Source organism: Zalophus californianus, chromosome 7, assembly GCF_009762305.2.
Source record: "Zalophus californianus isolate mZalCal1 chromosome 7, mZalCal1.pri.v2, whole genome shotgun sequence".
Classification (NCBI taxonomy): domain Eukaryota; kingdom Metazoa; phylum Chordata; class Mammalia; order Carnivora; family Otariidae; genus Zalophus; species Zalophus californianus.
In genome coordinates this window covers 48,686,298-48,713,717 of record NC_045601.1, presented here as the reverse complement: position 1 = coordinate 48,713,717, position 27,420 = coordinate 48,686,298, and positions in this window count along the sequence as shown.

Below are 27,420 nucleotides of genomic sequence, written 5' to 3'. Positions count from 1 at the left end.
TGAACTCTGGCTCCCACATTTTGTGGGAGTCTAAATCTCTCTCCAATAAATTCATAAGTTCTGGGGGGTGGTCTGATGGTCACATCTGTCTTCAAGTACCATTGTTTTTGTACCAGCCAAAAACAGATGAAAAACTAGTCCTGCCTATGGTTTCCACAAACAACCCATTCACTCAAAGCATTCACAAAGTTGTAGAATTTACTGAAGATTTGGAATCAGAAGAAATGCTTATATTACAAAAATGTAAAAAAAAAAAAAAAAAACCAGTGGCAATAACAATAGAATCTGAGAAGTGGCTTTCTGGCTTGGTTCTGAAATCTACATTCCAGGTCTTATATCCTTGATCAATTCTGTTACTTTTTCCAGAACCTTTGGGAGATGAGTCCTAGCCCTTCTTTTTTAATCTTTCTCTATCATTCAATCATTCATTTATTTAACTCATCAATTCTTTTATTCATAGTTATGGAACATTTTCTGGGAACAAGACATGTGACTGGCAAAAAAGTAGTTGCTAAAGATACAAAAGTGACTAAGACCCAGTCTCTGAAGATGCAGAGCCTGGTGTAGGAATCACACACAATTATAGAGCAGTTGCAATAGAGAATAAGGGTTAGAATAGAGATTCAGCAAACGCTGGGGATGTATAAGAGGAAGACAGATTTGTGTCCGGTGCTTGAGTCTCAGGTGAATCAACCATTCTGGTTTGCTCAGGAATATTGTGTTTTAGAACTGAAAATCTTAGAAAAAAATAAAACTGAAAATCTTGTGTCCTGGGAAACCCCCAGTCCCATGAGAACTGGGACAGTGGTCACCCTAATTCTCAGGCAAGATCTGGGTTCCTATTACCTTCTGATAGTCTTGACTGATGCTATTCATACTTTGGGGACCATTCAAGTTTCAACTCATTCATGATTTTCCCCACTTATCAGAACCTGATTTACTTTTGTTGCAGACAAATAAGGAAGGATACAAGTAGAGAGGACAATAAATACAAAGGCATGGAGCTGTAAAATATATAAGAGTACAAACTTTCAGCTCTAAAATGCATAAGATCTAAGGATCTAATGTACAATATGGTGATTATAGTTAATAACATTATATTGTATAAATGAAATTTGTTAATAGATTAGAACTTAAATGTTCTTACCAGAAAGAGAGAGAAAGAAATATGTGAGGTGACAGATGTATTAATTAACTAAGTTGTGGGAAATTCTTTCACAATGTACTATCATGATGTATAGTTTAAATATCTTACAATTGTATTTGTCAGTTCTACTTTAATAAAGCTGAAAAAAACAAGTTATGAAACAACATGACATGTTCAAAGAAGAAAAAAGTAGCTCAGTATGGCTGGATACTGTGTTCCTTTTGAAGATTAGTAGGAGATAGTTATAAACAGGTCAGGCAGGAGCCAAACCATGAGGGACCTTGTATATCATGCAGTGTAGTCTGCATTTCATCCAAAAAGGCAAGAGGGAGATACTGAATGGTTTTAAACAGGAAACTTATATAGTAAGTTTTATTTTAGTCTAGTAGATTGATTGGAAGTTGACAAGGAAAGCGCAGTGGATTGAATGGAAGTTGACAAGGACTTTGGCAAGAAAACTGGTGAGCAGGGCATTGTAATATTTGAAATGAGAGAAGATGAAATTCTGAACTAAGAAATTGGTAATAATGGTGGAGAGCAGGTGGTACATTCTATAGATAGCTAATAGGAAAACTGCCATGAGTCCATGACCAGTTGAATGTGGAGCTGGGAACATCAAGAATCAGTATGAAGGTTAATCTAAGTCCCTAAGGGAGGTCTACGAATTAATGAAGGAAGAACAGATACAGATGAGGAAATCAATAAGCAGGAAGGAGTTAAACCATACAGAAGAAATGGAGAACAGATTAGAAGTGAGTATAGCTAGGGAAAAACTCAAAATAGGTCAGAACACTCAGGGAAAGACCTGCAATAGTGGTCAGATGTGTGATTTATCTTTGTGAGGAGGCATAAAAATGGACATGTTGGTCTGGATTAAACATCCATGTTGGACATGAATAATTCTGTGGAATTGTCATTTTAGTAAATAGTGCTTTCCCTGTGCTCTTCTAAATCTACTGTTTATCCGGTTCTTAGGGTAGACACTGATTCTTCATTTTTTATTAAAAGCAAGATATTGTCACTAATATTAATACTTCCTACATAAATGACTTTATAGCAGGAAAATGGTTTACATCTCCTTCCATTGCTATCCATTTCATTTGGTACTGACAGCAAAGGAGAGTTCAGGGAACATTTGTTCCTAAGGAGATAGGTTTAAGGCTCACCATATTAGGAGGTCATAAACTGGACAAAAAATTAAGCCAAGTCTATATTCAATGTAAATCTCAAATCCTTCAGTTTTACTTTTTCTTATGTCATACAGAGGGTAATTTAAAATAAATTATTGTTTCAAAATATATACGTATAATTTCCCTGTTGAGTCATTTTCTTAGATCTAGTCAAGATGGTCTCTTTTCAAAAGAATTCAACTAAAACCCGAATTGCTATCTTGTGTGTTTTCAACACATTTTTGTGGTAATGCTCATTAAAGATCAGCTTTCATTTACAAGTTTTCATTTTTCAACTCAATTTTCCCAGTACATAAATTATTCCCTGGGAGTAAATGGAGTTGTTTTTGTTTTCCCTTCTTAAAAACACATTAACTCCTTGAACACTAAGGCTTAGTTTTCAGTATGTTGAAGCCATTGTTTTTCAAATGACTCACCAGAGCACTCAATTCACATGATTTTAGCATATACAACTTAAATCTTATATTTGTGGGATCACTTTGTTTCAAGATGAATTATCTTGAGGAATCAAATCATTTGTCTCTGCTTGTTACAACTAGTTATTTCTTTAAGATAATAGCAGAGGTTTTTCAATTTAGGTTACTAAGGAATAATCCTTTTCTTTCTGCCCTTTGTGTATTTGTTTTACTATGCGTAAACTAGAGTTAATTTGATAAGAAAAATGTCACTACACTTATAGAGCAACTGTACCGATTACTAAAACGACTGAGTGAAAAGCTACATTTCAACCTAGCCTTTTGCTCTGTGGAAGGATAGGACTGTATCTAAAATATTCTAGTTTTTGAAAACTCCATTACATTTTAATCGGCATGTTTGATGTTGAAAAGACACATCCTTACTATATCTGACCTGAAATAAAAGCAGAACTTATTTTTAAACCAATAAATATGGAAAATATTTTATAAATTAATTTTGCATTAAAGCAACTTCATAAAAAACATTTTTTTTTTATGTTTAGGAGGTAAGTACCTTTCTTTTTTTTTTCTATCTTGCCATAAATAGAAAACAGTTCAGTAATCTGCTCCCTGGCCCCAGTGTTTCATGGAGGCACATTTACACAGATGCACATTTTACTGGCAGGTATCTTTGCTCACTAGGCATAAGGTTTCTCTTTATATAAAACTGATGATGGTATAAATCTTTGTGAAAGACAGATAAAAACTGTTCCTCTTCAAAATGCTTTGGGTGTTGCATGACAGTCAGGCTAGAAAGAGGTTTTACATTCAACATCTTTTATTGCAGTGTAATGAAAACTGCCACATAGTTCTGTTGACAATAATAAATGATTCATAATTTTGATAACAGATTTCTTTCCAAAAATTAAATACTGTGTACAAATCCATAAATTCCATATCAATGTTAACATTTATCTTGACATATCAGGTACAATTCTATACCGTAATCAAATCATTAGCCGAGCTCTATCATTTTTCATTCGGGAGAATGTCAGGGGAATAAGACACAATGCTCACTAACGTCAGGAATTTAATAAAATAAGAAATGAGACAAGGACAAATCCTTGGTGATAATTTCCATTCCAAATGAAAACGCTTGTGATGGCTTTTTCTTTTTACATTTCCTTTCAATCATATATACATAATGTAATCTTTTGTCCTGTTTTTTCACAATTAAAAAAATCTTGATAAAAAAAAAACCCTGGAAACTGAAATTATAGACTGTTTTGTTTTAGTTTTTTCTTCACTCCCCCAACTCTGCAGTCCCCAAAATATACATTTATTTTAACAAATATTTAAAAAGTATTTTCATGTATCAACAGAAAATCACTTCGACCAGATTGACTTATTAAAATTATCAAGTTTAATTAAAAAACAAAACCCAAAACAATAGAAGTTAAAAAGGACCCAAGACCAAAGAAATGGCTAAGATTGAAATATGTCAGTAATAGCAAACTATAAAAATAATGCTATTGCACATCTGCTAACCACTGCTAAAAAGAAATAACAAAAAATGTCTTTTAGAAACTGGAGATGGTCTCTCCAGTGAGGCACTTTGCATTGCGCCTCTAGTACCTAATTCATGAGGGCAAATGCTAAGTCTGTCTTGTTAGTAATTGTGTCTAGCTTAGGACCTGGCACAAAGGAGCTACACAAATAAATATCATCCAGTGAATGTACTCTCATCTCATGATCATCAGCAATATTCTATAAAGAACCTCGTGTGTCATCTGCATTTAATCAACATCTGACTATTCCTTTCACTGCTTTTAGTGATTGAAGCTAATCCCTGTTCTAAAACTCAATAGCAAAGGACATCAAATAACTTATTTTACTTCTCTCATACTTTCTTCTGTATAAAACGGAGATAATGATTTTGTGTTTGTCAACAGAAAAATACTGTAAAGAGAGCCCCTGGTACAGGATAAATAAATGCCTTTACTACAATTATTACTAGTACTATTACAGTTACTCTCCTGTTGCTGATGCTAAAATTACTTTTTATCATATTGTTATCAGAGCACTGCCTCCTTTGTATGTTTGAGGATTAAGTACTTGATTTGCGATGTTGCTAACTTCAAATAAAATAATCTCAATCATTAAATGTATTGTGACCAAAATTTTCAAAGTACCTACGTTTTCTCACTTTTGACTAGAGTGTTGTTTAGAGCTGAATTGTGTCACTCTGTAATACATATTTGAAGCCCTAACCCCCAATATCTCAAGATGTGTCTATATTTGGAGATGAGTCATTTAAAGATATGATTAAGTTAAGATGAGGCTTTTAGGGTGTCCTTGAAAGAAGAGAAAACTTGGAAACACAAAAAGACCCAGAGAAAAAACAGGAGGGCACAACAGTGAAGGAGCCATCTGCAATCCAAGGAGAGAGGCCATTAGGACCTGTCGATACTGTGATTGTGGACTTCTAGCCTGGAGAACTTGAGAAAATAAATTTCTGTTTAAGCCACCTTATACGTGCAGTTTACTTATGGCAACTCTAGCAAATTAACACAAAAGTTATTAGACCTAGAATATATATATATATATATATATGTTTTCAATATAATTTGTGCTATGTTCAACTGCTTTATTAATTCTTTGCTTTGTTGTTTCCACAGATTTCAAAATTTTAAGCTCTTTAGGAGAAACCTAACCACATATAACTTTAGAAAACTAGCCTGTGTAATGTGTTAAAAAGAAACACTTAAAATTATTACTCATGGGACACCTGGTTGGCTCAGTCAGTTAAGCGTCTGGCTCTTGGTTTCAGCTCAGGTCATGATCTCAGGGTCATGAGATCAAGCTCCGTGTTGGGCTTCGCATTGAGTGCGGAGTCTGCTTGAGATTCTTTCCCTCTTCCTCTCCTTCCCCTTTGCTCCTCATCCCTACTCTCTCTCTCTTTCCTTCTCTCTCCCAAATAAACAAATAAATAAATCCTTAAAAAAATAAAATAATTACTCACTAGCAATTTTTAAAGCTGCTTTAATGAATTAGACTTTTGCTGCCAAGCACTGTTTGGAATGTATTCTTAAAATGCTTAGGAGTCTTCAATAGTTTCCTTAACTAGCATATACTGTTACCATGATTCTTCTGTAAATGAAAAAGATGTCTTCCAATGGTACACTTTGGAGACAGATATGCAATTACTAACGAAATAAGACAGAAAGTAAAAACATATATGGGCTTGTGTTTCTATACATATATAATGTATATGTATATATACATTATAGGTATGTGTGTGTATATATATTTATATATATATATATATATATATATATATAAAATACCATAGCTAACATTTGCTGAGTATTTAATTATTGGAAGTTGAATATGTATGTGACACTGTTCCTCTGACCCCCTCTCCTTCTTCCTTTGTAAACAATGAGTAAATATTAAGTAAATAATCACAACTCTGACTGGGCCACAATGTTTTACTTAAAAGAAATTTTTTAGTAGATGATTAATCAAGTCACTGTACATTTCTTACAATGTGGATTATTTTCTAGGTTAAAAAAAGATTTCTACATATTGGTTGAGATAAATTTTCTGTTTGGTGGATTTAATTGAATCTTATTCAGAGACACAAACAATGTCTATATGCACAGTTTAGTTTGACAATTTTTGTTGCCAAGATATTCAAATCAATTAAAACTACTGGATATATAACCAAAACAAACCTATATAAAATAAAAACAAATTATACATTAAAACAACTGGTATTTCTAAATTCATTGAAACTACCAGTATTTACTAATAGTAAATAATAAAGGAAATTATTTGCATACACTCTGTAAGAAATATGTAGACACTCTCTCAAATATTTCTCAACTGATTTAAAGACATAGTCATAGATCATCCAGACAATTAGACTTTTGCCTGAATTTGACAGATTTTTTCCACATCTGGGATCCTTGAACCATGTCCAGTATCCCATGCTGAGCTTTTAAACCTATTTCCTGTACTTTATACATTGAAATATTCTTGTATGTGTCAATATAATAACAAAATATACATGAGGACAAAATTTTCATTTATTTTCCTGATCTTGATTTTTTCATTTTCATTTAAACTTTTATTTCCCATTGAAAGAGCTTCTTTCATAAAATGTATTTCTTCATATTTTTTCTCATTATTTTAAAACATGAGTTAACATTTATTGAAAACTGACTATGTGTCAGGGATTTTTCCAACCTATTTACATATTACATACTACATGTACATATCAGTTATGTATACAGTTAACTTAAGTATAAATCCTGATTTAAAACTGGATATTAAAAGTACAAAACTAACAAAAAATTATGAGAATGACTCAAACCTATTTATTTCATTTTTAAAAATTCTTTCCAGCTTTATTGAGGTATGACTGACAAGAAAATTATATATAATGAAGGTGTATAACATATTTTGATATATGTATATATTGTGAAATGATTACAATCATTTTGTATGATACAATCAAATTAATTAATATATCCATCACCTCACATAATTAAAAAAATTTTGTGGGTTGTGAGAATACTTGAGACATATTCTCTTACCACATTTCAAATATACATTATTAACTATAGTCACCATGCTATATGTTAGGCACTCCAGAACTTGTTTATCTTATAACTTAAATGTTGTACCCTTCGACCAACTGTCCTTGTTTCTCCAGCCATTAGGTCCTGTTAACTACCATTCTATCTCTGTTATGTAAGTTTGACTATATTCCACAGATACATGAAATGTTACAGTATTTGTCTCTGTCTGGCTTATTTCACTTAGCATAATATCCTCCAGGTTGTAGGAAATGGCAGGATTTCTTTTTTATAGCTGAATAAGATTCCATTGTACATATATAATCCAATTTTCTTTATCCATTCATCTTTCAATGGACATTAAAGCTGCATCTACCTCTTGGCTATAATAAATAATGCTGCAATGAACATGGGATTGCAGATCTTTCTCTGAGATCCAAATTTCAATTCCTTTGGTTATACACACAAAAGTGGGATTGCTAGATCTTTTGGTAGTTTTATTTTTAATTTTTTGTGGAACCTCCATAGTGTTTTCCAAAATGTCTATACCAATTTATATTCTCACCAATGGTGGTTAAGGGTTTCCTTTTCTGTATTTCTTTACCAAGAATTATCTTTTGAATTTCTGATAATAGTCATCCTAACAAGTGTGAGGTGATATCTCATTGCGGTTTTGATTTGCATTTCCCTAATTGTTAGTGATATTGAGCACCTTTTCATAATATACCTGCTGGCCATTTGTACTTTTTGTTTTTTGGGGTTTTGTTTTGTTTTGTTTTTTTAGAGAAATGTCTATTCAAGTCATTTGCCCATTTTTGATCAGGTTATTTGTTTTTGTTTTTGGATCATATGAGTTCCTTGTATATATTTGGGTATTAATTCTTTATTATATGTATGGTTTGCAAATATTTTCTCCCATTCTATACATTGACTTTTCATTTTGTTGATTATTTCCTTTGCTGTGAAGAATTTAGTTTGATGTAGTCTCACTTGTCCATTTTTTTGTTATTTATTTTTTTATTATGTTATGTTAATCACCATACATTACGTCATTAGTTTTTGATGTAGTGTTCCATGATTCATTGTTTGCATATAACAACCAGTGCTCCATTTTTGCTGTTGTCTCTGCTTTTGTGTCAGATCTAAAAATCATTACAAAGATCAATGTCAAGGAGCTTTTCCTCTATGCTTTCTTCTGGAAATTTTACGCTTTAAGATATTACCTGAAATTGTTTAATTCATTTCAAGTTGATTTTTTGTGTATGGTGTAAGGGTTTAAATTCATTCTTTTGCATGTGGATAGCCAGTTTTCCCAACAACACTTATTGAAGAGACTATTACTTCCTCTGTGTATTCTCAGTGCCTTTGTAAATTATTGATTGATCATGTATGTGTGGGTTTATTTCTAGACTCTTTATTCTGTTCCACTCATCTATGTCCATTTTTTATGCCAGTACCATACTGCTTTGATTACTATAGCTTTGTAATATGATTTGAAATCAGAACGGGTGATGCCTCCAGCTTTGTTCTTCTTTCTCAATACTGTTTTGTTTATGAGGTCTTTTCTAATCTCATACAAATTTCAGGATTATTCTATTCTTGTGAAAAATACTGTTGGAATTATAATAGGGATTGAACTGAATCTGTGAATTGCTTTGGGTAGTATGGACATTTTAACAATATTAATTCTTCCAATCCATGAACACAGGACATCTTTCCATTTACTTGTGCCTTCTTAAAGTTCTTTCATTAATATTTATAGTTTTCAGTGTACATACAGATCCTTCACCTCCTTGGTTAAGTTTATTCCTATTTTATTATTTTTGATGCCATTTTCAATAGCACTGTTTTCTTAATTTATTTTTTGAATAGTTTATTGTTTATGTGTGTATATATATGTATATACATATATATATTACATCTCTATATTGATATTTTGTATCCTATAATTTTACTGAGTTCATTTATTAGTTCTAATACTTTTTTGGTAGAATCTTCTCTTAGAGTTTTCTAAATAGAAGAAATCATGTAATCTGGCACCAGAGAAATTTTACTCCTTTCTTTTCAATTTGGATGCCCTTTATTTCTTTTTCTTGCTTAACTGCTCTGTCTAGGACTTCCAGTACTATGTTGAATAGAAATGGTGACTGTGGGCATCCCTGTCTTGCTCCTGATCTAAGAAAAAGAGTTTTAGCTCTTTACTCTTAAGTAAAATGCTAGCTGTGGGCTTGTCATATATGATCTTTTTAATGTTGAGGTACATTTCTTCTATACCTAATCAATTGATAGTTTCTATCATGAAAGTGTGTTACATTCTATGAAATGCTTTTTTTTTTGCATCTATTGAGCTAATCATGTAATTTTTATCCTTCATTCTGTTAATGTGGTATAACACACTTATTGATTTGCCTATTTTAAATCCCAGGTGTAAATTCCCCTTGGTCATGCTATATGATCCTTTTAACATGCTGTTGCATTTGGTTTGCTAGTATTTTATTGAGGATTTTTGCACCTATGTTCATCAAGAATATTGGCTTTTAATTTTCTTGTAGTGTCCTTGTCCAGTATCAGGGTGATGTTGGCCACATAGAGTAAGTATGGAATTGTTCACTCTCATTTTTGGAAAAATCTTAGGAGGAAGGTATTTAATTCTTCTATAAATCTACTAAATCAATTTAATCATCTTTAAATTCTTCTTTAAATCTATTACAATATATTAAAACTACAGCATTAATCCTTCTAAAATTTTTATAACCATATTATGTGCACATTTTATAATTTTATTCTTGATATGAAATACAAAGCATACAAATGAAATATGCCATATATTCATATACATATTTAAGATATCAAAAAATACCTTTCTGAAATGTTCTATTTTATACTTTTACATTGTTTGAGAATTATATAGAGATTTTTACCTGTATTATAATAGATCTGCACATTTGTAACATGCTAAGAGACTGTGGCTTATGGGAAATATTTCACAGTTCTAAAGTTATCAAAATGATATAATGCATGTGCCTGAAAAATATAGCTACTTTCAACACTAAATCAACCATAAAATCAACCTTAAAATAATCTTTTTCTTAACTTCATGTTATCAACAATAGAGGATAAGCAATAAATTAAATCCTAATATAGAAATATTCAAACTTTTTGTCTGTTTTTATGGTCAATTTATTGAGTACATTGAATTAATCTTTTGTCAGACAATCAAGATTTGCTGAATGGATGAATGAAATGAATGAAGCTTGGCAGCCAAATACTCAGTGTGGATTATCTAACAGTATGTTAGGAATTAGGCTTCTAAAACATGGTGACTTATATTACTCACACTACATTAATGCTGAGCAAATAGTACCTCTGCTTATGTTGCTATTCTAAAACTAATTCTATTTATTATAAAACTTAAATCAAGACTGTTAGATTAAAAAAAACCCTAGAATTCACCTTGAAAACCATTTGATGTCATGGTTAACTGTAATGGTAGATGAAATTAAATACACACACACACACACACACACACACACACACACACTAAACACTGAATGTTAAGATTCAGTCTCACCATAAATTAATCTCGTTTGTTTTTGTTTTGTTTTCACTAAGAACAGAAGATAGGCCCCTACTAAATGCATAAAAGGAAAAACCACAACTGTGCATAAAATCAAAATAAGAGAATACTTTTTTTAATCTGACCTCTTTGAGGATTCACACTGAGATTTTATACATTTGTACACATATGTATGTATGTGTGTGTGTATATACACATTTAGGGAACAGTTCCTCAGAACTCAAATTGGAGCTTTGAGTTAACCCCATGCATAGTTTGTACGATAGGATACAAAAGTTCATTCTTGGCAAGAGTCTCTAAGAAGTTTACATTTATACTTCAACTTTTCGAAAGATAAAACTTAAGAGGTAAATCTGAAAATTTGATAACAATGTATCACAATTGCAGTAAATTTTCAGCTGAAGTGCAGATTTTAAAATACTGTAGAATTAAAAAAATACTTAGATATTTTAACCTTTTAAATTTTAATAAGTTTAGTGGAAAGAACATTGGGGGCCAATTATCTAGTCCGAGAATTAAGTGTATGAAATTTGGTGGTAGTAAACAATCACTGTTCCTCTTTAAGCCTGTGAAACTTTAAATGCTCTGTTCTCCAACTAAATTTTAGCTTTCATATTCTATGGTTTAGGACTGGTAAAGCAAACTGTAATGTTTAGATGAAGATCTGGTTATATGACTCACATGTAAAAATGCACATTTCCAAATTAATACCAGCTTTCAGTGAATTCTTAGTTTCTTGATATATTTAAATTTTATATACCTCTCAAAATATCAGTCATTATGAGTCTGATTTGGCACAGCAAACAGTGAAGTGGTGATCCAGAAAGGGAAGAAAAGTTTCCCATAAATATCTTCATAGAGTGTCTTCTTGAAATTGCTTGGTAGTGAACCATAATGGGTGAATGGAGGATGATGCGGGTGAAGACAGTTGATAAAAGAAGGGTATGTGTTTTCTTTATTCTGTAATACATTTACTTTCTTTCTCTTAGTCTTAAAATGTTCAAGTAATTTTTAAATTATGAGGCTGATTATTATAAGATCTGACATGTGACATTAATGATTTAATTTTGTGATAAAATGATATACTTGTATTTCCAAACGGGTCCAGCTCAATTGCATAAGCCAACATCTTCAAGTTACAGATAGTTTCATTCACTAATAATATCCCCCCAAATGACAACAAAAATAAAAAAAGAAATATTCTTCATCTTAAACCAAACAAAAAATATTAGACATTTTAGTGAGAAAGCTCAGGACTTCAAAACATAATCTGAAACCAAACAAAAACATTAATTTTGAATGTTCCCTGAAAGGCAGTTACAAAGAGGGCTATAAGTAGTCAATATAAAATGGAGAGAATTTGGTCAAACTCAGTCTCCTGACATAACAGATTCATGAGTTTATCCATTTCAGATGAGGCTGAAGCCAACTTTTTGATGTTGTGTGATCTAAGGTCTTCTCAAACCAGTTGTCACATGAATTTATTCAGCAACAGAATTCTCTGTGAGAAGTATCAGGATTGCCAGTGAGGAGATATACACACAACGTTTCCCCTCAGAACATATTTCTTTTTTTTTTCTTTTTTTTCTTCTGAAGCATTAAAACAATTCCAAAGTAAGAATATTCCTGTAAAACTTGAGTGCATTTAATATTCAACCAAGTCTCAAAGATGTCTTTGGCCTTTCAAATTAGCATTTACTTTGCCATACTGCCTTTGAGAACAACTTCCAGAGAAAGCTCATACTTCTTAAATGTATCATTACAAGCAACAACAACAACAACAACAAAACCCCAATAGGGTGCCTAAGTGTGCACATAAAATTTATTCTCTGATAATTCATATATTTCTAACAAAAACCTTTACTTTAAATTGCACTTTAGCTCACAACTCTCACAAACACTTCTTCCTTCTCTCAATTTTCAGGCAACAAGAGTGCCAGAAGATTTGGAATTTGTATAACCCCAAACTGTGTTTTCCTAAGTAATCTTGGCAAGCTCAAAACCCTGGAAAGTCACAATTCACTTCCCAGGCGATCCTCCTGGACAGCTCAGCAGCAGAAAAGCAGAACAGGATATCCAGCTATTGAACAGGGCCGCCGGCCCAGGTGGTCCGCTGTGCAGCTGCAGAGCGTCCTACCAGGAGGGCAGCGCAGGGCCGCAGGAAGACACGTTTCTTTCCTCTGTCTGTTTTCAGCTAGAGAGGAAAGCACAGTCTGCACTCCCCAAACACTGCCTGTCGACACAGCACTTTTCAGCAACGGTGAAAAGACATTGTCTCTAACAGTGAGTGTCAGAAGAGGAACAAATCATTTATGAGCTTCAGGAGGTCTCAACCCGAGCAGATAGTTGACTGTGGAAGAACAGTTTCAGTTTTATTATTGTACTGAACGAGACATAATATCATAGACGTGAGGCCATTTAAGACCAATTGTTCAAAACGGTGAGTTAGAAGGCTGAGGTTAAGTATGGCTTCTCTGACCTTGTGTTAAGATATGATAAGAATTATTATTAAGGACCAAGTCTTCCTCCTGATACCATTCTATTTTTGTATTTTTCCTTTTTTTTTAAGAAGGAATGATTTTCATTTAAGTTAAGAAATCCTCAGAACATTCCTCCTCTGAAGTCTGTTCATGCTTAGGAAATAATTTTTCCCCTGTTTTATTAAGATATAATTGACATATAGCGCTGTATAAATTTCAGGTAGACAGATAATGACTTGACATTCAAATATTGTGAAATAATTAACACAATACGTTTAGTTAATAGCCATTATCTCATACAGATACCAAAAAAAAGGTTTTTTTCCTGTAGAAATAATTCTTAAGTAGAAAGGAAAGGCAGGAAGTGTGATAGAAAAATACGTATTTCCAAAATTGACAAAGTGAACTGACACATTATAAATCAATGACAAAATATATTTTTAAAAATCTCTACTATTTTTAGAGAGGAAAAAAGTACAGGCTTTTAGGGGAAAAAATGATTATATTCTTCAAATCTAAAACTTTTGTTCTAGTCCATAAAATAAAATTTTGAAAATGAATGTTTTGTATGTAACTGTATTTCAAATTAGTAGGATAGTGTATATGTCCGTTTATTTCTTGACATTCAATAAATGTTACATAGGCAATATAGATAGATGATAGATAATAGAATAGAGAAATTGATGCTAAGTCTTGACAGCTGAGGGAGGGATTGGAGACCAAAACTATCCTTGGTTTAGCTGTCATTTTGTGCATATATGAATTTAAAAACCTGAACATTAAAATTTCATTATTCTGTTATCCCTACAAGCATATTGATTAAAATCTGAATTATTGTCAAAAAACTACTCTGAGACTATCAAACCAAACAAGTTACAATATATAATCAAGATCTCCCATATAAGGGTAGGATTAAAAATGGTACAAAGAAAATTTTTCATTAACTTAAATAACCAGTAATATTATTGCTTTCCTAAAGTTAAAAAAAAATCATTTGGGGACTATATATCAAATTATTTTTAATTTACAATGCAATAATTATTAGTTGTTTAAATAAATTAATCCACTGTTGGTGAACAGTGAACAATGTTGGTAAACAATGCTCAGACAATCTGTACATTGGGGAACCTGAGAAGGATTAATCATCCAAATAAGAAAGAACTGACCCACTCTACTATTGTCTATGGGATATATTTCATCTTAGCAATGGTTTCTCCTTTTATTAAACAAATGAATGTTTAGTCAGAAGCATCTATACGTTTAATCTCAATTGTCTTCTTAAAATTAATAAACATAATATTCTAGTGCCCCTCAATATTGAGGTAAATTACTCTTACTTAAATTCTATCTAGGAGCTAATTTACCAGACATTAAATTATATGGAAATCCAGAGGAATGGAATGTTTTTTTCTATCTGGGAATATCTGGTAGTAATTTTTATATTCCTTACTAAATTTGAAATTTTCTTGTATATGTACATACTAGACCCTTTTTACTTTATATTTTAGTTAAATGTTCTTAACCAAGAAAAATGAGAAATTCAGTGTAGAAAAAAAATCATTCAGAAATCTACTTCTCAAAAAAAAAAAACCTGTTAGTATTTTCGAGTCTATGTATTTAGAATTTTCTATGAACAAACTTATTTTAACAAAACATGGCATTAATGTAAATACTTTTTAAATATTTTTATTTTCTGTTATACTGTGTCTATAATTTTAATCAAGCCATATACATTTGTACTATTGTTTGTAAAATTTGCACCACATTGTATTTTATAAATGTGCCATAACTTATTTAACCAACCTTTATTCCTAGACATTTACTTTGCTTCAGATTTTGCACCATTCTAAAAGATGCTATAATTACTATTACACCAAGTCTCTGTGAAACCTAAGATAAATTCCTAATAATGGAATTACTGAATCAAAGTCAATATCTATTTTTAGGGCTTCAGATCAATATTGCCAAATGTTTCTCTTTAAAAGGTTATATCACCTTACTCTCCCATGAACACTGTATAGTTGACCCTTGAACTGTGTGGGTCCACTTATAAACAGATATTTTTGAATATAATACATTACCATAAATGTATTTTCTCTTCCTTATGATTTTCTTAATAATATTTTCTTTTCTCTAGTTTACTTTTAATAAGAACATGATATGTAATACATATAACATACAAAATATGTATTAACTGACTGTTTATGTTATTGCTAATAGCCTACTGTTGACCAGAAGCCTTAATAGTTAAGTTTCGGGGGCATTAAATATTATATGCAGATTTTTTGACTGCCTAGGGGTTTGACACCCTAACCCCCTGTATTGTTCAAGGGTTAACTGTATATGAATACCTATTTTCTTACATATACCCTGTAACTGGATATTCAAAAATAAAATAAGAAGTCTGGCTCAATTATTTAGCTCAGATGTTTTTGTTTGCATTTCTTTTGATTTCTTCATGTTGATTTTTAAGATTTGTTTATTGATAAATAATTATTTCTCTTTGCTTTCTCTTTCAAATAAGCCACCATGGTTCACTAAAACTCAGCTTTATCATATATAAAATGGGGACGGAAAACCTGTTATGGGCATAAATATTAAGCAATATGGCAAGTACAAAATTAATAATAATTATTATTTTCATTATTTGAAGTGTTTTAAATATTCAGGCACTGATCAAGTTTTAAAACCAAACCTCTATTTTTATGGTTTCTAGAACAGTTAACTTATAAAAGTTGTTAAGAGCTCAGACTCAGGAAACAGTCTTGAGTTGGAAATGTGGCTCTGGCTTTCAGCAGTTGTTTGATTTTAGGCAAGTCACTTAAACTTTCTGAGCCTTAGTTTTCTCATATGAAAAATGGATGGATTTTAGTACCTGTTGAGACAATAAGATAACATTCTGCTTATGAAGAGTCTAGCATAGTACTTGACACACAAAAAATTCCCAAAAATTTTAGCTTTTATAACTATGAGGATGATAATTGTTTTCTGCCTTTAAGTGCTCTTTCATTATTTACGGTTTTCTTAATTGTTCAAATGGCATGAGAGGAATTCTCTGGGCTTTTTAATATGATATAATCCAGCTGGTTATCAAAGACAATTTCTTGGCCACATTCCTGAGCTGGAGGCTCCAATGGAACCCCTCATGGCTAAGAAAGGTTTTCCTGGGGAATATCACTGATTGGGTAGGAGGTTCTGAGATCTATTAACATATTTTAATGATGTTGTACTCAATATTTGGTATCTTAGCAAACACTTGCACATTTAGCCTAACTGAAGCATATGGTCTTTTTACTATCCTTTTTGTCATCTCCAAAACAAAAATAAAAAATAAAAATAAAATGTATATCTTAACAAGAGTGGTTTTGGAATCTTAACAAAAAGAGACAGTTAATTCTTTGTAGACAGAATCAATCCCAGCTCCTGGTGAGAAATAGAATGCAATATTGGTGAAAGAAGGGGCACTTCATACAGTGTGGCCCTGAGGAAGGACATAAAGGGAAGTAGTCATTTCCTAGTTAGATCATATGGTCCAACCATCAGTGGCCCTGATTCAGAGAATAAAGCTTTCTAAGACCCATTCTGATCTTCTAACTGGAAGAGGTCCAAATAATTGCTTGGATGTTGGAGCAGTGGACGTGGACGTTTGGTTCTTATCAATTGACAGATGGCACCTTTCTGGATGTAAATAGAGCCATGCACAAGACTTTTTTTCCCTTGCTCTGAAGAACCAAGTAAGATGGCTTTCTGAAACACAAGCTTCACAGTTTAATTGGTCTTTGAGAGAAAGGATTTGCAAGTCAGAATGATTTTTAATATGCAAATCCTGCCAAGATTTTTCCCATGAAGGCAGCCTTAATTTGCACTGAATCATATTCCTAAATAGCTCACTTTCCTTTGTCTTCCTTTGGCTGAATTCTTATGGGTTAGGCTTGCAGTATACACTGAATTCATTCCTACGTGTACTAGGAGTTGGGCTCTAGAGATGATATTTTCACCCTCTGGTTATAGAGCCTTTTATCAGTCAGTCATGAATTTATGCCGAGGAGTATGACGCCTCCACATTAAATCTGACAGTTTGAGAAGTTATCCATTCTCACTAATCTCTCCTTCTTGAGCAGGCTGTGGTCTTCTTCCTGATGTCCCCCAAGTGTGTTAGTGTCAGTGGTGTCATGAGAAATTGCTGTCTCAGTCCTTTATCCATTGTACATGACCAGAAGATATGATCCTCTCTTTAAACTATGATTTTCACTTATCTTGAAATGTAAGTAGATTTCAATATAAGTGACTCCTGATTTAGGGTTCATGGTTACTTTTTATGGCAGGGGAAAACATGAGGATATGCTTATTTAGCATAATTATCTTTGTCCAGATTCAATGTTTCACAGTTCCTCAACAAGATATCCATTTCTTAGTTGCAGATGTAAATTTAAAGAATAAAGAATTTCTAGGAATTGCAGATTTTCTTCTATAGTATTTTATTGATATAAAGATCTTCTGTGTGGAAGACAATTCTGTGTGTTACACAGTGTTTGTCATGTAAATCCGCTAACTTGAAGACAGATTTCTTTGTGCTACTCATCTCTGTTTGGGGAAAAATGCAAAAATCTTTGAACTAAGTGTCATTTATATGAAAAAAATAATTTGAAAAGGAATTTTTTTCCTACACAATATTTAATTTTATCAAATAATGAAGGGGAAAAAATAGAACTTGACTTCTGCTTTGTGGAGAAAAATACTATCCTTTGAGAAAAGCCTCTCATTTTGTGAAGTGGTCCCAAGAGACAGCCGGCATATTCAAGATATAACAACCATTCTGGAGAGCAATGAATACAAACACATACACAAAATCTGTCACTCAATGGCTAATATTCATGAACTATCAACAGAGAAATCAAGTTCATCAATAATGCAGGCAGAAAACCTATTTCCTCAGTGTGTTTCTGATGAAACATACAACATAAACAAATTATGAAAAGCCTAATTGTAGCAGGGAATTCTGCTGCTGTCCCCATAATTCCATAATTCAATTAAGCAATACCACAGGTAGAATAGAGAATGCAATTGTAGTCTCCAACAATGTAGCCAGACACCCGCCTCTACTATAGGGACACTCTTCCCCCAGATTTTTGTAGAGGATATTTGTGTGTAATAAAAAGCAAGATGCAAGTAAGTTATATTCATTATCTTTTGCAAGAGTCATCCAAAGAAAATGTTAAATCTAAGCTAAAACTTAGCTGAGTCTGGTAAAGGTATGCTTTTATGTCTTATAAAGTTCTGGCTTTCAGTCTCCTCATAACCCTGTAGAATTACGCCATCTTCATTAGTTCACCTCATCTTAGCACGTGGTAGAAGCTTAGCACTGTGATTAGCAGAAATCATTACCAAATGGGTTACCTAACTCAATATCTGATAAAACCCCTCAACCAGCTAGAAAGAAAACTTACCTCACCACTTTTTTTTTTTTTTTTACAATCTATTCATTTATTTGAGAGAGAAAGAGAGAGACACACAGTGGGGAGGGACAGAGGGAGATGGAGAGAGAGAATCTTAAACAAACTCCCTCCCTACTGAGCAGGGAGTCTGACACAGGGCTGGATCCCATGACCCTGAGATCACAACCTTAGCCAAATCAAGAGTCAGTCACTGAACCAACTACACCACTCAGGTGCCCCTCACCACAGGTCTTTTTTTTTTTTTTTTTAAGATTTATTTATTTGAGAGAGAGAGAGAGCACAGGGGAAAGGGCAAAGGGAGTAAAAGAGAGAATCTCAAGCAGACTCCCCGCTGAGCATGGAGCTTCACGTAAGACTCAATGTCATGACCCAGAGATCATGACCTGAGCTGAAACCAGGAGTCGGAGTCTCAACTGACTAAGTCACCCAGGCGACCTACCACAGATTTTTAAAATGCAAACTTTTATTGCATAATGGATTTGCTTTACTTAAATAAACACATCAGTATAATTGTCTAAAAAAAAATACTGATGGTTAAATTTCAAGTTTTAATTTATTTTGTTTTTGATATTACAAGAACCTTTCCAAATAATGCCAGGGGCACAGATTTCAAATATCTCATGTTATTTCTCATTCTACTAGCCATCTTTTGGATGAATCAAAGATACAGATAAAAGTCATCCCTTTAGGGAACCCCCTTACACTGTTGGTGGGAATGAAAACTGGTGCAGCCACTCTGGGAAACAGTATGGAGGTTTCTCAAAAAGTTAAAATACAACTACCCTATGACCTAGCAATTGCACTACTAGGTATTTACCCAAAGGATACAAAAATATAGATTCAAAGGGTTATGTGTACCCCAATGTTTACAGCAGCATTATCGACAATAGCCAAGTTATAGAAAGAGCTCAAATGTCCATCAACTGATGAATGGTTAAAGAAGATGTGGTATATACGTGTGTGTGTATATATATATGTGTGTGTATATATATATATATATATATATATATATATATATATACACATAATGGGAAATTACTCAACCACCAAAAAAGAATGAAATCTTGCCATTTGCAATTATTTGGATGGAGCTAATTATGCTAAGCAAAATAAGTCAGAGAAAGACAAATACCATATGATTTCACTCATATGTGAAATTTAGGAAACAAAACAAATGAATATGGGGGGAAGAAAGAGAGAGAGAGAGGCAACCATAAAACAGACTCAACTGTAGAAAACAAAGCGATGGTTGCTGGAGGTGATGGGTGATGGGTACTAAGGAGGGCATTTGTTGTGATGAGCACTGGGTGTTTTATGTAAGTGATGAATCACCAAATTCTACTGCTGAAACTAGTATTACACTATATGTTAACTAACTGGAATTTAAATAAAAACTTGAAACCACAAAAATAAATAAATAAATAAATAAATAAATAAATAAAATAGTGGGGGAAAAAGTGCTATCAAACCAAAGACAGAAAATGAAAGATTTTCAATATATGGCTCAATTAATCTATTCAATTAAATATGAAGGAGAAAAAGTCATCCCCTTAACTGAGAGCAATGTATCATTCAAAGGAATGGGTAACAAAATTCCATCTCCTTTCACTAGTGTGGCAATTCTTCCATAACAGTGCTCCCATTAAAAGCAACTTTTGGTAATATGGTCTTTTACAAAGATTAGATCCATGATCCCTTTGACCTTGGGGCACATGATCAATAAAAGTACATTCTAACATGGCAAGTGTGAGTGCAAGTGATGGGTAGAGCTGCTTCCTTCCTTATTTTTGTGTGACCTTTTTCCATGGGTCCCCAAAAAGCTCTGCTCCTTTTAGGATGTTACAGGTAGAGCAAAATCCAGAAGTGGGGCTACAGAACACTCACCTATGGCTGTGGCCTGACCCTTTCCATCTGCATGCCTGGTTCTGTCCCCACCCATGCTGTGTGCAAAGAAATGAAGTGCCGCTCTAAAGGTCCAGGTGTTCATCACAGAGAGAGCACATACATTTGGGAAAGGCCCAGAGAAGCTAGGCCAGGGAGCAGCACACAGACTTATACATGAATAATAAATTATGTAAAGTTCATGTGAGACTCTATGGTAAAAATGTACAGATGGTTTTTAAAGTAAAGACTGAAGTAGTATAAAATACAAAAATTATATGAAGATTTTAAGAAGTCCTACATGCTGAAAAATCATGATGCCCACTCATTACCTCTCATCTATATAAGTTTAAAATAAAACTGAACCATAAAATAAGAACATCCAACAAAATTGGATTTTTCTTTTGATAGTATTTTCAACATCAACATAAAAGTCTTTGTGATCCCTCCAAAAATATTTAAGGTCAAATCTGATTGTATCCTGTAAATTTACTTAATCTGTCAATTGTATAATCCAGCCAGGATAGTAGTTATCAATATATTTTCTTTATGGACATCTAGAAGCAACTGAGTAAATCATGGTCAAATTACTTCATCTCCTTGGTCCTCAGTTTTTCACCAATAAAAGAACTGAGTTGGAACTAGGTTGATTTCCTAATATTCTATATTATAAGGAATTATAGGGAAAATAAATTATAGTTTTATCTCATTTGCAGAGATTTAAAAGTAGATTCAGAATTTGAATGCATAATTTGTCATCCTCTTAAAAAGTAACATAAAATGTTAAGATGGTGAGTAAAAAGAAATTTTTGCCTAAAATTTCCTGGTATTTGTTTCACTTCTAATATATGCAAGCACTATGATTCAACTTTATCCTCATTAAGTCCTACCTCATCCGTGACATTTTCCCAGGCTATTCCAGTATCAGAATTTTCACTGAACTTTTCTAACGTCCTACATGACCGAATAATATATTATCAAGTAGTGTCTGTTATGTGTTCACAACTTGAATCCCAAGACATAGTGTATACTTCTTGAAAGTAGGGACTATGATTTGTATTTCACTGTATCCCCCACATAATCTAGAAAGCAATTCAATGTATAGGGAGAATTCATAAAAATCAGTTGTTAATTTGTCAGTCCTTCACTAATGAGGAACTAGCAAATTAATACACAGAAATTACAAACTAGAGGGGCGCCTGGATGACTCAGTTGGTTAAGCATCTGCCTTAGACTCAGGTCATGATCCCAGGGTCCTGGGATTGAGTCCAACATAAGGCTCCCTGCTCAGCAGGGAGCCTGCTTCTCTCTCTCTATCTCTTTCTCTCAAATAAATAAACAAATAATCTTAAAAAAAAAAAAGAAAATACAAACTAGAGTTCAGTTTCTTCCTATCTGGTCTGGTCATGCTCTCTCCCTCAGACAATTCTCATCTGCCTAGAATGTCGTTTTCTCTATTAATAAAGCTTTCTTTGACCTGGCTTTGAATTGTCAATACAGTGCCATTTGTTGTTTCATGATAGAAAATTCTAAAAAGTCCTTTTTAATCATATATCGAATTGTTTAAAATACTCTGATCTACATTGTGGAAAATGTAACTTACCATTTTTTAAAGGGACATAATGTTGATCCAATAATTTTTTATTTTTATTTAGTTCATAAAATTGAGATTTCTTAATTTTCTTGTAATAATACATTTATTTCTACGTATTACCATGGTCCTTTTTCCTACTATCATTTTTTTTTTTTTATTTTCAGGATGGAATTCCATCATCCACCAGTATTTAAAAGAATACCACAAACCATTAACATATTGTTTTCCTTGGGATGCCCGATAAAAGCAATACTGGCTTATTTCAGTTCTGAGTAGGAAATTCCGTGTGACAAACACATTTTTTGATATCTAAGAACCTAAGAAAAAATTGGCAATTCGGTTTTCCAACATGGCATCTTAGAACTCTCAGCACTGAATGGACTAGTAAAGAATAATATCACAATGTTTTACTACAGATTCATCCTGTCTCCACTTGTTAGATACCATAAATAACATGAGTAACACTTAATAATTCCATACAAGTACTTATTTACCCAAAAAAAGCATTTCACACTTAACAGGAGAAACAAGATCTCTCAAATACTGAGTTAATTTTACTATCATAAAAAGTTTATCAAGATAAAATATTTTCCATACTGCTTACTTTTTGAACTGCCACCTGATATATTTCTTACCTCTAAGTGGAAGAAAGGAATGTTTATAGGCTTATGCCTTTTTTTTTCTTTTTGAGCGAGAAAGAGAGAGAGCGAGCATGTGAGTGGGTGTGGGGTGAGTAGAGACAGAAGGAGAGGGAGAGAGAGAATCCCAAGCAGCTCAGCCTGGACCCCAAGGGGGGGCTGGATCTTACAACCCTGAGATCATGACCTAAGCCGAAATCAAGAATCAGCCACCCAACCAACTGAGCCACCCAGGAGTCCCAGGCTTATGCCTTTTCAATAGAGATTATGTATGGTAATGAACCTGAGACCACATTGACAATACAGTCCTTTGAGGAAGATTTTTAAATAAGTGGGTCAAGAATCTCATAATTAAAACTGGGACTTGAAAAGGACATAAATAATTACCTAGACCAGAAATTGAAAAGTCAAGTACCTATATGAACCAGACAGATAATTAAAGTAACACATTGCACTATCTATGCCTATTTAATGTGGACAGCAATTATATGGCTTCAGTGGTTGCCATTGCAATAATGCCAGTAGTGTTGCTATTTTTCAAGAGAAGCCAAAAATGCTGATTTATAATATGAAATCTTCCTGTCATATATTACTTCACTCAAGATTAGTACAAGTTGTTTTGTGTCTTCAACTACAAAACTATTAGTTTCTTGAGAGTAGGAGCCAAGACTTTCATTCTACTTACTCAAAAGCATTAGCTGAGAGCCATGCCTAAAGAAAGCCTGTAGTGGATATTGTTGATTAACAGACATTGCTCATTGTTTATGCCCTTCCCAGGACAAAGCAGTCTACTCTCTATAGAGTTAATATTCAAAAAAACTATTTCAAAAATACAAATTAGGATTAAAAGAATTTCTAAAAATCTTAAAAAATTGGTGCCAGGTAATGAGCTAGCTAGGTTGGCAGCCTTAAAATAAGATCGTATTTTTGAGTAAAACCTTAATCTGACAATATAGACTGTAACCATTAGTTCTACTGGAAACACACATACACATATAACAATGAAATATTAAACATATAAAAAATTATATTTGATATTTTTACCTTGAATAACTACTGAGTACTGTAAAGAGAAATAAAAGTGACATCAAACATCTAACCATGAATTTAAAGTTGTATTTTTGGGAAAAGAAAATTTTAAAACTCTGTTTCATAAAATATGTTCTTATAGCTGGTCACATGGTATGGAAAATAAGATGAATTGCCTAAATCAGTACTGTCCTAATGGAAATAGAATGTGAGTTACATATGTAATAAAATTTTTAGCAGCCATATCTTTAAAAAGTAACATTAAACATATAAAATTAATTTTAATAAATCGTATTTAACCTAGTATATCCAAAGTACTATCAGCATGTAATTTATATTAAAAAGTATGTACAAAATATTGTACACTTTTCTAGCAGAAAACTGTGCTTTCTCTATACATGTTAGATAAAAATCTGATACTGCCAATGTTATCTCCATGAATGATAATTGTCTTAAGAAAAAATGGCTCAAGTTTTTGGGGAAATGGTGACAAGAATGGCTTAAAATAGTTTTAAACTGTACTTTTTCTTCTTTGAAATGATGTTAGAGTCAATCACAGAATTGCCTTTTTCAGTATTTGTGATCTCCTAGTGATAGAGTAGGCAGTTAGTTAATTAGACATGAACTAAGGACAGTAACAAATAGGTTACACATTAAAAACCTGGGTACAACATCTTGACTTTGTGGCTTCCAAGACCCCTCAAACATCCTGGCCTTGGGGTTTCCAAGACACCAGGGCTAACAAACCAAGAGCCACAGGGCAGAACATGCACTCTCCTCTTCTACCTCTGCCCCAAGGTAACACTAGACTCATTATAACTCATTTGCATTGTGGTTTTACCACCCCAATGGGGGAAGAATGCCATGATGGTTTCTGTACAAACTTTCTAGGTACCCTCTTGTAGAAGGAGTCAAAATCTCCCCCTCCCAACCTGTGGGAGCAGTCCCCCGAATGGTTGGAAGCAGCCTCCATTTCAGACCACCAGCCCCATGACCCAAGACCCCCTCTCACATAAAAAGAAAAGACCCCTGTAGCCTCAGAGCAGTTGCCACCTCTGGGCTGCCCACTCTCTTACCTTGAGAGTGTACTGTCCTTAATAAACTGCTTTGTGCTTGCTACTTTCCTTTGGGCTACCTTTATTGGAGCCCGTGGTTCCTCACACAAATATTTCATGGGGAATCCCACAATGGAGACCTCCATTCACACTATGTAGACTCTCCCACCCCGTAACATCAGTAAAGTACAGTCAAAAATAAGCCCACAAAACAGTTTTAAGTCACAAAAGTGCTGTTAGGAAGCCAGTCTCTTTTCCCAATTACATTATGGTAGCTATGAGACTTTTTGTCTCTTCCTTCCCAGGAAGGTTAAACATGGCCCTGAAGGCCTAACTTACCTCAGAAACGGTCTTTTAGGAAGGTGGATGTAATAGCAAATGATTTGTCTCAGAAATAATTAAACCTCATATATTCAAATCTACATCTTAAAAGAGCTATCTTTCTTCTGAGAATTAGCAAATTTGTGCTAGTTTATTTATTTGTACATGTTATAAAGTTAAATTACCACTCTTCTAATACAAAGCGAGCAAATTTCCTACACGTAGTATTTGTTGCAATAAACAAGTACTTGCACTGAGTATTTCTATAGGATTGAAATTACTTTTCTTCATACCGGTAGACTCAAGGGTATTATTACACTAAGGGCATGAGGGAGAGGAAGAGTTGCAGGTATTTTATATTTCTCTGCCTTGTTTTAGATAACCCATTTGCAAGCTGAATTGTTAATCTCTGAAAATACTGGTATCGCTGTGAGGGGTGAGGGCTTGTGCATGCATTGCTTTTCTTCTTTACCCTCTTTGGGTTTGTTGGAGCTGGAAGAGGAAGGTTTATGAAAAAGAAGGACTGGTATTGAGGAAATGGGGTGTGAACTCTTACGTTAACTATGAAGGCTGTAGGCTCTTTTTGTGACTTAAGATAGAAAGATTAATTTCATTAAGAGCCAAACACACGCCTCCAGGAGTGCTTATCACTGCTCTTCAGAGAGGAAGTGCCCATTTTTTGTTATTGCAAAACAAACAAACAGTGCTTGTTTTTGTAGCCCTGACCTAAGAGCTCTCTCACTGTATCTCTCAGTGTTTGCAAACCTCCTCCCTGGGTCCAGTAGCAGGTGTGAGGGAATTAAAAACAAAATATTTAAACTGAGCAGTCCCACTCCCATTTAAGAGCTCTGTTACCATTTGAGCTCTTGGAAAAGCACAGCCGAGGTCAACAGCTTGATTATATGAAGCTGCTGCTGCCAACTGGCAGACATCTTTCAAGGTCCTGGAGCGTCTAAAGAGTGAAATAGATTTCTGGTCTTTTATTTTAAAGTTTAATATTTGTGTTTAATATTTGACACTTAATATTTGCCATATTTGTTTAATATTTGCATTTAGTAAGTTCAGTCCTGTCAAAGTTGCCATCTGGATAAAGGGAGACCAAAAAATAGAAGTGCAAGTTTTAGTATGACCAAAGTTGAGGGAAAATAATCCTCCATCAGAAATGTAGAGGTGTTAAACTACCAAAATAGGCTTGCTTAGGGGGAGGAATTTTGGAATCAGGAGGCTATCTATTTTCAAGCCCTGGAGACCTGTTGGAAACAATGTCTTCTTTAAAGCTGTGGTCTTGTCTTCCCTTTTTGAATAAATCAAGCCCAACTAAACTTATACATTACACAATCCACAGGTACAAGATGCACCTCTAGGTACATAATTAGGTGCAGTCTATAGTTCCATACAGGGTTACCAAGTACACTTCATTTTATTTCACTTTAAACTTTTATCTATTAAACAATTTCTACCCCCAACCTGGAGCTCGAACTCACAACCCCGAGATCAAGAGTCAAATGCTCTACCAACTGAGCTAGCCAGATGCCCCAAGTATGCTTAATTATAATGTAGGCATTCTTCTTCAGTTTCTTTTTTTTTTTAAAGATTTTATTTATTTATTTGACAGAGAGAGACACAGCGAGAGAGGGAATACAAGCAGGGGGAGTGGGAGAGGGAGAAGCAGGCTTCCGGCAGAGCAGGGAGCTCGATGTGGAGCTCGATGTGGGGCTCGATCCCAGGACCTTGAGATCATGACCTGAGCCGAAGGCAGACGCTTAACCACTGAGCCACCCAGACGCCCCTCTTGTTCAGTTTCTGAGGAAGTTCCTCACTAGGCCTTTTAAGAACTGAATCATTTGGTGTGTGGCCTTATATAAAGTCACAGATGACATGTGCTTGTCCCTGTGGGAATGGCGTGTATGAACGACAAAGAAAAGGCCTATGCAACATATATTTATGATTACAAATAAATATGTTTTTCAAACCACAATTCATTTCAGATAATTTAATAAATACTGATTTATTTCCTCATGTACAGAATAAAGCATATTACCTCCATTACAGGATGGGTCACACCAACACAAGC